The sequence below is a fragment of the Pinus tabuliformis genome, chromosome 2_1, assembly GCF_031772625.1.
Source record: "Pinus tabuliformis cultivar Carrire ecotype Pingquan chromosome 2_1, CPIR1, whole genome shotgun sequence".
Lineage (NCBI taxonomy): Eukaryota > Viridiplantae > Streptophyta > Pinopsida > Pinales > Pinaceae > Pinus > Pinus tabuliformis.
This window is the reverse complement of record NC_142299.1, coordinates 39,377,765-39,390,356: the sequence shown is the minus strand read 5'-3', so window position 1 is coordinate 39,390,356 and position 12,592 is coordinate 39,377,765.

Sequence of the window (12,592 nt, the reverse complement as noted above, 5' to 3'; positions counted from 1 at the left end):
TTCCATAAAACTCAAAGAATGTTGTGTGGAAATCTTTAAGAGAGACTAAGCTACCTGGCTTCAACCCTTCATACCATGATCCTGCTTTCCCTTCCAGGGTAACCATAAACATTTTCATCAAACAATCCTCATGAAATCTAATCCCACGCTTATTTATATGCTAATGGAATTTTATTAGATGCAGAATAGCTTCATCCTCGTTTCCATCTATGAATTTTGGCAAATAAGTTTTCCAATCTATGCAAGGCATTCAATTTGGAAAACCAAGAATGTGAGCATGCTTCATAGGAGCATACCTTCTAGCAATTGAATCCATCTTGAGAACAATAGATGAACTAAGGCATCCTTTAGGCTACTGATTCTTCTACCAGTGGAATCACCAATAAAACCTTGATTTTTGGATCCTGATGTCAGTGGAGTCTTTGAATCAAGTTGGAGTCGACAGGTGAATGATTTCATCCTTCCTGTGTCTGATCACTGTCCACCATCAGCAATCATATCTACAATGTGAACAATCTTTCCCAGAGAAGATTAACTTTCGATCTCCGGCAACGACACCAAAATGTTAGCACTCCTTAGTTTTCGAAGGCTGAGAAAGGAAACCAAAGAGGTAACCTCATACCAAGTTTTGACCTGGAAGCTAGCCCTACCAAATCAGAGAGGACTCTCTCTAAATCAACCTCACAGCCAATGAAAGTGACTGGAGAATATGTAGATTTTAGGCTAGGTATCAGCTCAGTAGGGTTTGATTAGGGTTTGTTGAATAAAGAGCACTAGGTCTAAGAACTAGGCCAAATATTCCTAAAGGTCAGTTGCAATCATAAGATGGGGCAAGGTAGATGCTATCAATGACTCAAAATGATTTGTCATTGTAGTTTATATGGGGCAAGGTAGATGCAATCAATGACTCAAAATGATTTGTCATTATAGTGTAGCAAAAGCATGAATTCACTTATTTAGGGGAAATGTTAATCCCAAACAAAACAGAGCATTCATATGATGATTTCTGTTTAAAACGCATTAGATAAAGCATAAGATGAAATGTAGATGGCTGCTAGATAGGTCTAATAATCAAATATAAAAGAAAACATAAGAAAAACAGAGCCACTAACCACAACACAAGAATCCCATGAAAATAGTTGTAACTGTATATTATTTCTGCAAATATCAAGTACACTAGTTCCAAAGCATATGCTTCCAATATCCAACCCTTCTCAATAGTTCCAAAGCATGAGCTTCCAATATCCAACCCTTCTCAATGACTTGATTCTGACTACATATAGATGAAAAACAAGATTTCCCCCTTAAGGGGCCGAATCCTTATCTATAGGAACTGATTTCACGATTCTCTCTAACTACTACCAAATCCTAGGGGAATAAATCACAACCTTCCCCAATTAGCTAACTGATTGAGCTTATCTCTCAAGGCAATAATTACAAGATTCTTTACTATAGTAACCACTAACAAACCCATTTACATCAGATAAAATTATGTAACAACCATTTACATCATCCTAATTGACCTTTCACCATTACATGCAGTAAAAAACATTGCTCACATAGAAACACAACAAATTTCCAGTAGCGAAAAATAGGGATAAAAGACGAACTGATATTTCTTTAACCATAATACTTTTTACAAAAATGGGAGAGGTTTTGTAGATAAGGTTTTTGTGGAGAAGAACCTCTCTCAGTTTTTTGAAATTCGTTCCCATCTTCTCTAGATCCATGCAACAAAAGAATGACTAAAACAGACAAGAAAAATTGGAGAATTTGATTTTCTGAAATAGGCCTCCAAGAAAGTTGAATATCTCCCAATCTATGATACTTGTGTATAAACGGAAGGACATTATCGTGATTGGGTCTCTCATTAACAAAAACCTCCTTTGGGTTTACAAAATTCATCTTCATTTGGTAGAAACCTCTTTTGAAAAGAATGACCAAAAACCCAAAAATCATCTTCATTTGGTTAAAAACCTCTTTTGAAAATAATGACCAAAAACAAAGTTAAAAGCTCAGTGACTCTCTTGTAGCAACTTGTATTTTGGGCATATCTCCCAAATCTAAAGTATATTCAAACACATATTTAAGCAAATATCTCCTCAATCTAAAGTATATTCAAACACATATTTAAGCAAATATCTCCTCAATCATAATAGTTCCCACTATAATTTAAATAAATATTTTACATAAAAAAAAATTATAAATATAAATTTAGCAAATTAAGTAGACATTTAAAAAAAAATATTGACATACTATCTTTTTTATATTACATTTAATACCTACATATTTATGAAATTAGAATAAAACAATAAATGAAATCAACAGCGTCAAAAATTGTTAAAACATTAAAATTATACCAATAACAAGACTCAAATATATGATTTTATTAAATTTTAAATAAAATTAAAAAAACATATACATAAAAAAAAAAAGCATTAAATTAGGCTTTACAAAATCTCTTTTCTATAAATTAGTCTCCACAAAATGTGCTTTTATGAAAGGGGAAATCATGATAAGTAAAGAATTTATTTTATATCCCAGAAAAATCATGCATTATTATATAATGATGTTGAATATAAATATCAAATAAGCCATCTCCAATAAAGAAATTTCTAGAAAATCTACCATTATTAATAGAATGTAGTCTAATATATAAAACAAGTAAAATGCGATAAATCCGGAAGAGAGAACCACACACATAATAAACTTTCAACATATTTTTTATTATTGAGGAGAACAAATGGAAGAGCAAGTAAATTGAAAAAGGATCATGATAAGTAATTTGTCTATATCCACTATTACTCTGTAACCTGGGGTTTAACAAGAATATGGTTATTTTTATTTTTATTATTTAAAAATTTACACGTTGAAGAAATTGAATTTCTCTGGATTTATACTTGATATTTGAAATAAATCTATATTAATTATTAATAAAATAATTTAAATCCTAAAATGTAATCGTCCTTTACTCTAAAGTCACATATTCCATTAATATCATCTGATTTACCATATTATATATATATATATATATATATATATATATATATATTTATTTATTTTACATGATTTTATATGATATATATTTTCCCATTAAGATAATCATGAAATTCCACATACTTACCATCATCTACACCATTTGTTCAACCAAATAATTATGTTGTTTTATTTCTTTGTAAATATCTCATTCCATGGAGGTAGATCCTTAAAACAAGGAAAAGGTGATCGAAACTATATATTTTTATTTATTTATTTATTTATTTTTATTTATAATTATATATGAAAAAAAAGAGACAAATAATCAAACAATGTTTTTTATACATTAATCTAAAATTTAAATAAGAAAATAAGAAAATGCATCAATAATATGTGTTTGGTTATTTCTCATTTTCATAACTATTTTCATGAATGTATATAAGAAAAGGCATCAATGGCATCAATAATATGTGTTTGGTTATTTCTCATTTTCATAACTATTTTCATGAATGTATAGAGTTTTGAAAATTTATAGGAATTTATATAAAAATTAGATAATGTTAATAAGATTTAAAATATGTAATTTTTAAATTATATATATGAATATGGGTTTTGATTTATTGAGATTTAAATTTTAATTATATGGTTTACATAGTATTTTATAACAGGTTGTTATATGAGTTAATTAGTATAAAAATTTAAAATAAATAATATTTTTTAATATTAATTTTTTAATTTTAAATATAATTTTTTTTTAATAAAAATTTGAAATTTTTATTTAAGAATAAAAGAAATAAGAAAATTAATCTAAAAAATTGTGTAAAGAGTTTGAAAATAAATATTAAAATTAGTTGTTTGAATAAAAACTTTGTTTATTTGGAGATGTGAATGGTCATTACTTTAAATGGTATCACATATATAAGGTTTAATTCTTTCTCCTTATTAAAATAGATATAATTTATTTTAATAAATTTTAAATTATAATTTCTTTGAATGGAGTAAATAGCATAGAAAAGGAGAAGGGGCCAAGAAGTCACCGTCTCAATTGTTCGATAGGCAGGGGATGTGGCAACACGCTCTCTGTCGTTGGCAGATTTGAAGAAGAGTACAACAATTTAACTACGGGATTGACGAAGCATAATAGAATAAATCAGTTGGGTGATTGTGCATGTGAGAGGACATTGAAATAATTGGGGAATAAGCAAGCAATTATGGTCATGGAAAACTCGGAGGTTAAGCGATCCATCTTCAATAAAGGTTTTCACTTGCTACTAGAACTCATTGGGTCAATAATACACCAGCCAAGATGGCGCCAACAGGAGAGGTTGGGTGACTGTAAGCGTGTGAGGAGAATGGCACTCATGTTAAGCTTAATGGAAACTTCTCTTATGGGGGGAGATTTAGTCCAAAGAGCAACGATGATAAAAAGGTTTGTGTCCCAAGGTAAAAGTAAGGAGTCGGCAAGAGAAATGAATTGCAACTTGAAAAGTGTTTATTATTAGGTGAAGATTGTGCCCTGACATGGTACTAGTGGTTGTTAGTAGGGAGAAGATAGATTTCTAAGATGTAGTCCCAAAGAAAGGGAGGATTTTGTGACACACTATGAGGCACAATTGGTGGGAACTCGACCCAGAAGTCTGACGAAGCGAGCAACACAATGGCAAGGTTTGAGATGACAAAGGGACGGGGGCCGAAGGCCCCTTACATCTGTATCAAGTAATTACTTTTCTAGGCATTGATCAGTCTTTTGTAGTTTTTGTTGCATCTCTGTGTTTATGATTATATCTGTAAGTTGTAGCGTTCCTGTTTAAGTTCGTATCACTATCACAATTGTAACAAATCCCTTTTGCTCTTTTTTCCTCCAATTATTTTGGTGTCAACCTTGTAGGTTGTGAAAGACTAGGTGTTATAGGCCATTTTTTCACATCCGATCAGTGAGCCTCCTAATGGGATCAATCAACATCATATTCCCCCTTGTCACCATTTTTCACAAAGCCCTAAGCATGTTCCCTTCATCCCCCATAATTTCAGCCCTAGACCGCATCATTTGAGTCAGTTTTAGGACCAACGCTCCCTGTATGCCTACTGGGTTGTGATCACCTATAGGTTTCTCCATTGTGGCATGCATTGGTCACTAGCAGGGTGCTCCCTTTTGCACTTGCGTTGGTTCTAGAAATCTGGGAGAATGGTCGAGATTCAAGAAACTTGCCCTTCTAGGAGTTTCTAGAAGTTCTTTTAATTGCTTACCTTTGATAGAACATTCGGATCCTATATTGCCCTACTTTGGAGTTTTCATGACTTATCCTTTGATCCTATCCCTCCATCAAAGGTGGATCTCAAACCTTATATTGGTAATTGGATAAGAACTCCCAACTTACCCTACTTCTCTATATATTCCAAACCTTCTATGTGGTTGGGGGTTGGCTTTTGGAGAGTGATTATGCCCTTATGTTGTTGCAGTGAGTGGTTATTATCTCATGCATTTAGGGTGATTGGAGGTGCATATTGTGACAAGGAAAGGACAAGTCAACAACTTGGAGGAGCTCTTCTACAACATCAACTGCCACTTATGGTTTTAATCTCCTTCCATTTATATTAATGCAAATAATTCATTGTTTTCCTATATGTGATGTTGTTATTTCATATATTTCAATACCATGTTGATCTACTGAATGAAGTACTTAGATGATACTACATAGATCTCTTAGTTTATTAGCTTGTCTTATCTGACTGTGCAGGTTCTAATTTTGGCATTCGGGGTTGGAATTGGAGTTTCCAAGCTAAAGAAGGAGTGAAGTGTGCAAAGGATTCTAGGTAGGCCTCACTCCGCTATCCATTTCCTTTAAGGAAAAGCATTGATTTCCTTATCTCTCTATTGTTATAGGTTAGCCACTCACCTAGGGGAGATACTTTTGTCCGCAATCGTAAATCTCGTATAACACTAGGAGCAACAACATTTCCACATTTATAGTTATGAGTGGTAGACTTCATTTTTTCCATAATTTTTCTTTCTAACTTTTCTTTCCACCTTGAATTCCTTCTCCAATGAATGAGATTCTTGAAGGTGAAACTCATGTTGGATGTTATCCTTTAAAGTCCCTATGAAGACATCAATTCTATACTCCTCTAGAATATCAGTTACCCTAATATTCATTTTTTGTAAGTCTTTAATGTGCTTTGCCGTTGAAACCTTTTGTTTGAGATTTATCAATTGGCTAAAGAAGATGTTGCTCTTTGTTTCATCATAGCATGCTATCATTTTCTCTGTAAAAATTGACCAAGTGACAAGTGGTTTACGAGAAAAAATCCATCGACACCATACAAATTGATTGGGTTCTAAATATAATGATGCAATGTTTATCTTTTGTGTGTATTGCACATCATGGAAATAAAAATATTGCTCCATATGTAGTATCCATATTACCAAATCCTTGTCATCAAATTTCCTCATATCAATCCTTGGAATGTGGTGGGTCTTAAACCCAACATTGGAGTCTTTAAAATCATAATTCATATTCATTTTGTCCTCATCATGATTTTCATGAATTACCTTGTCACCACTAGCAGTCCTTTCTTGCAGCAACTTTGTCAGCCATTCCAACTTGACATTCATTGCATCCATGTCTACTTTAAAAACTCCCATGTTTGATTTTAAACCATCCTTTAAACCCTCTATGTTTGCTTTTAAACCATCCAATTAATTTTTCATTTCTCTTTGTGAGAGTGAAATTTGTTGCACTTGGTCTTGTAATTTTGATATATCATGTTGCATTTCTTCATCTTCTTCATGCGTTATATTAGAGGTTTATGGTTGCTTACTAGAAGTATCCATTTTTTTGTTGCAAGGAATATTGGAACCAATTAATGATATCTACTCTTTACTAAGCTCTCTGAATCACTTCAAAATGAATTTTCAAATAAAAGTTATGCAAATTTAAAAAATACACACCTTTTTTCTTGTTTTTCGGAGCTAAATATTGAAACTATTGTATCTCTACATTTTTGTCTCTCTAAGGTCTGAAATTTGGTCTTGTGGTATCATTATGAGTCTTATTTCCAACTCCACAAGTTAGAACAATATTGGATCCTTCAAGATAAAGTTATACCAAATCTCCCACGATGCATTGATTATGGACTAGTTCAGTAGAGCGAACTTGTACGGAATGCCACATGTAGATGTTTCAACCTTCGTCCCTGAAATTGATACACAAGAAACTACAACCCATGTAATTTCAATCACTTTTTACATAATTCAAATTCGATGTCTGAAACGAAATTTATGATGATTTTGCCTAGGTCTCCTGTTTGAGACTGAATTCTAGAGCATGCAGAAACCATAACGTCTTTAGACCATATCTCAAAAAATATAGCAAACCAAGATTTGAAAGTCTACACAAAGTTCACCAAGATTTCTACTTTGATACAAAATGTTATGCAACCAGATCACAAAAAAAAACAAACGATAGATCAACAACTTGAAAATTAGCCTTTTCAAGGGGGAAACCTCGTTTACATCACATAAATGAACAATTCTTGGATGATACAAATAATATGACCTCCTTGGTATATATAGGAGTCTAATGGGTCACAATATAATCATAGCCTACATAACAATAACAATAGTGGGCTTCTGTGAGGCACAACAGTAACAATATGGGGACTAGATGGGAACAATAATAATAATAACGAGACTACAATAACAATAAGGGGATACACTATTATTATAGGGACCTAACAATAGAAAATGTATATTTTAGGACCAATTCTGATGAAGCCAATCTTGCAGCGCAGATGCCGAGGGCCAAAATCCATTGAAATGACATATAATCATTAGACTTTTAAAATATGTCATCCTTTTCTTATTAATGATCTCATTCACCTCTAGCGTTTAAGTGTCTGCAGAATGATCTACCACAAAGACATGATCTAAAAGCTCCTTTTGTGATTAAGAACTGATATCGGCTTCAAGGTATCCTTGAAATAGACGGGCTTTGAAGCAGAGGACAACCCACCACCCCTGATACCTCCTTTTAAACCTGCGACTAGTGAGATAGTGGCGTCCTTCTTTATGTCGTGATCTTCAAGGAATTTTGCCATCAACAATTTCCTCCCTCCGTGGAGGAGCCTCACTACTCTCATAGGCGTCCGTGTCAATTTTTGAATGTTTCCCGCGAGGAATTATACAACATTCATTTCTTTGACCGTGATGCAAAAAGATTTTCTAGACAAGGACCTGATAAAAATTGGGAATTTTTGAAGATACAAGTCTCCAATACCATTCGGATTATTTTTATAGGAGAAGAGAACGGATGGAGGTTCACGGGCTTAGGGTTTCAGGAAGGCTGATCTGCGTCGCCACGACCTCAAAAGATTTTCACTGCTTTGGATCGGCTAGAAGCCAGACTGCTGGGTTCTCAGAGCGTGTTGCCTCCCTCTGGTCCTGGGCTGGATCCGCTGAAGGAAAGGACTGTTATGGCTCAAACCACAGCAAACAGAGTTCGGTGCACTTCTCCTCTTTCTGGGCGCAGGTCGATTACCACAGGGCGACACTTGATCGTCCAGAGATTTATCCAAAACAATCGGTCCTTACCCAGTCTCGTCCTGATGCGCCCTCCTGCGCGAACGCTTTGCACAGGCCTGGCAGATCTGTCAGCGATTATGGAAGAAAGAGGCGTATGACAGTTCCCATGACCCATTTTGGTACGACGTGGATCCGATCTGCCGATCTAGGGCCGATTTTAAAAGGCATGGTCGAAGATCAAGTATGGGCAGGGAGTATGGACCTGGCTCCCCAGAGTTTTGAGATTTATCTGCCCACTGTAGAGCAGATCAGGGCCAAGCATTGTAGATTCGGGGTGGAGCTACCAGATCTGGCCAGATCTAGGCAGAAGCAAAATGAAATTTCGCCAGATCCAGAATACAAATCCGAAAAACGGGATTTGATCAAGGCAGACATAGCAGATTTGAAACAAATCTTCATCAGATCAACAGAAGGCAGACACGTTTGTGTGCAGATCTGGGAACGGATGAGTGTTTTGGAGCTAAAAAAAGAGATCCAGGACAAACTGGGAATTCCAGTTGCATTTCAAATCCTAATTTTTTCTGGGATATGCTTGCAGGATCAACACACACTCCAGCATTACAGGGTTGCAAAGGACTCAACAATTATCCTCAATCACCGATTGCGAGGTGGATCTAAGGGATCTACCTCAAAACCTACAGGCACCTATCGCGATGCAGCCAAAGGGAAAGAACCTCCAAAGGGGAAAGAACCCACAGCTGTTAATATACCTCCAGGGTAGTATATCGTGGATCAAGTGCCAGAGAGTCCCTCCATCTCGCTGGATATTCCAGAGGTAAAGTGCATATTCTCAGATCTACAAAAAAATGCTGTTATTTGTAGATTTAACGGTTTCTGGCCTAGAATGGATGCTTTGTACCAATCGATTCATACGGTCTGGAAAAAAAACTGCCAGATCCACCTATGCTCGAAGGGTTTCTTCATAGTAATCTTCCTCGTAGAAGGAGAAAGGGAAAAAATTCTCAATGAAGGACCATGGTTCTGGGGTAGTGCGGGATTGTTTGTTACCCCATGGTTCCCGGAGTTTGATGCCAATACTATGGTGGTATCAAGGATTCCAGTATGGGTAAGGCTGCATAATCTTCCGATACATTTTTGGCACTACAAGACCTTATCAGTTATAGGGAATACCCTTGGAAGAATGTTAAAGATTGATTCAGAGAGACACATAAAAGGAATCTTTACTTTTGCTAGGATATGTGTCGAGGTAGATCTTAGCCAAGGATTACCTGAAAGCATCATTCTGAATTTCAACAATACTCAGTGGAAACAACCTTTGGACAATGAGAATACAGCATTCAGATGCAGGGGATGTCAATAAACAGGTCATCTGTTCAATGCATGCAAAAGCCTCAACAAGAGCAAGCCACAACAAAGGAAGCCCAAAGGATGGCAGAACATAGATGATGTCATAAAGAAGAGAACTGCGGAAAAGAAAGCCCCTTCGGTAACAGAAGACGAAGAAACAGAAGCAGAAGAGGATGATACCACCATAGAGGAAGTTGAAATAGAGAACCAGAAGGAAAATACAGCAGACAACAAGGCTTCACAGTCCCACTCAAATCAGGCAGAGACTCAGCAAAATCAGGCAGAGATGACAAGCGGGGATCAAAGCATGGGAGGCATCAAACGGCATCATCACTCAGATACTTCAGACTCAGACAAAGAAACAGGGCATCCAAATGCAACAACACAGTTAGTCATTGCTTCGATCGAGCCCACTCAAGGAGAGTGGCGCAAGGTCGAAAAGAAAAAGGGGAGAAAAACTTGAAGCGTGAGTTTTACTCACAGCCGGATTTCAGGTTTTTACCCTTTTTCTTTCTCTTTTCTCTTCTCTCTTCTTATTCTTTGTGCACGTTAGTCTTCAAACGTTGCGTGGGGTGCGAAAGCACTCGAGCCCATGTGGCAACTTACTGAATGCTTCATTGCATCTGCTGGTGTAACTTTTCATTAATTCTTTAATAAAAGGTTACCGTTTTTTTCCTTGGAAAAAAAAAGAAGTCTCCAATACCATTCTTAGACGAATCCCATCCAATAGCCAAGTTTTGTGGGGAAGGCCTGCTGACCCAAGAAAAACCCACTAACTGGGAAATTGCGTCAAACACTTTGCATACCCCTCATGGATTTCTTGCTTTGACATTTTGGCAAACACTTTGTAGGCATCCTTCTCTCAGACACATTTTCTAAACCCTTTTGTTTTTTGTGCACTCTACAACCAGCATGAAACACGAGCACTGGTCATGATCTACGGATAGAGGGGAGACTCCATTCATGACATCTCCCTCGAAAGAGAAGCCTAGACCAAATAACCTTTCAATCAAACCTTCCACGCCTAACCTGAAAACACCATTCACCACCTTTGCTTTAAGGTTCCATCGACATATACGCTGCCTCGTCAGCCACGATGCTTTGGGACCAGACATTGCCAGAGCCCAGACAAGAAGAAGGGGCCATGTTCGAAGCCATTTCTTGGATATAAATCTCATCACAAGTTTTTCACTTGAGGGTATAAGGGCCTCAAGACAATGAGACCACTTGTATCCATCTTCATGGAGTGAAAAGTGTATGATCTATGCTTGATTATGTCGCCCTCTAGAGTATGTTACAGTGTTATGGTCAAAATCAACGTCGACCACCAAAATTCAGAAAAAAATTGAAAACCCTCTTGCCTTTCACTAATCATTCATAATTAAAATTACAATAAAAAATACTTAATAAAAATCTAAATATACAAATAAATTTACAAAATAAATATAATGAATACCTTATATTATGAAAACCACCATATGAATATAAGACAAACAATGTTGTATTGCAAAAACAAACAACATGGTATTGCAAAACACACTACAAAAAAAAATTTCACCACTTTAACATTTCATCGTGTAATATAATATGTACCCATTAATAATATTTTTGGTTTCTGTCATTATTTTGCTGGTATTTTAAAGAATTTTTTTCAATAATTTTATTAATTATTAATTTTAAAATATATATTTATATTTATATTTATATTTTTTTTGTAAGTTTAGGTGGGAGTACATCATTATCATGTCTAATATATTACCTCGTTTGGGACAGAGACTTGAACCAGTAACTTCACATCAAAGAATGCCTTAGTAAAGCACTTGATTATGTGTGTCTAAGATCTGTGAACATATTTATATTTTATTATTAATACTATTTGAAAAATTATAATTATAATTATATATATATATATATATATATATATATATATATATATATATATATATATATATATATATATATATATATATATATATATATATATATATATATATATATATATGATGATGATGATGATGATGATGATGATGATGATGATGATGATGATGATGATGATGATGATGATGGTGGTTAACGTCCGCTGAGACCAAACATTGGTCTATCGGACCTAAAGAAACAAATTATTTATTTTGATTTAAGATTTTATTCCCATGCTCAAAAAGCTTGGAGAGAAGCGTCCCGAGCTCACTATAATTTTGACATTGTAAAAGGCTAGGAAGGTCAATATCGTAAAAAAGATTGTGAAACTGAGATCTAATGTGGTTGTACGTGGGGCACTCTAAGAGGAAGTGGTTTTCATCCTCGATGTTCCTATTCTCACATATATGGCAGATCCTTTCCATCCATGGCGTTTTAGGAACTGCCCAACGACCTATTTCACTATGGAGCTCATCAGAATTTGTTCTAATCTTTGCTATATTAATTTTCTTCTTTGAGCTAGTTAAAATAGAGAGATACTTTTGATCTTCTAGGGTGGGGTTGATGACCTTCTTATAATAACTTAATTTTCTTTTAGCCGCTAAATCTTTCTCACACCACATTTTTTTTTTGAACTTAGAAGTAACAATATCTTTAATGTTATTTATGTTTTGCAATGCATCATTCTCATTGATCTCCCAATAGTTTAACCAGGCCCTTGTGTCTTTATGCCACCCCCGATTGAGCCTTAGGTGGTTTTGGCTGGAATTTAAAGCTAGCTTAGGAAGTCTACGATCGTCTATGTTATTG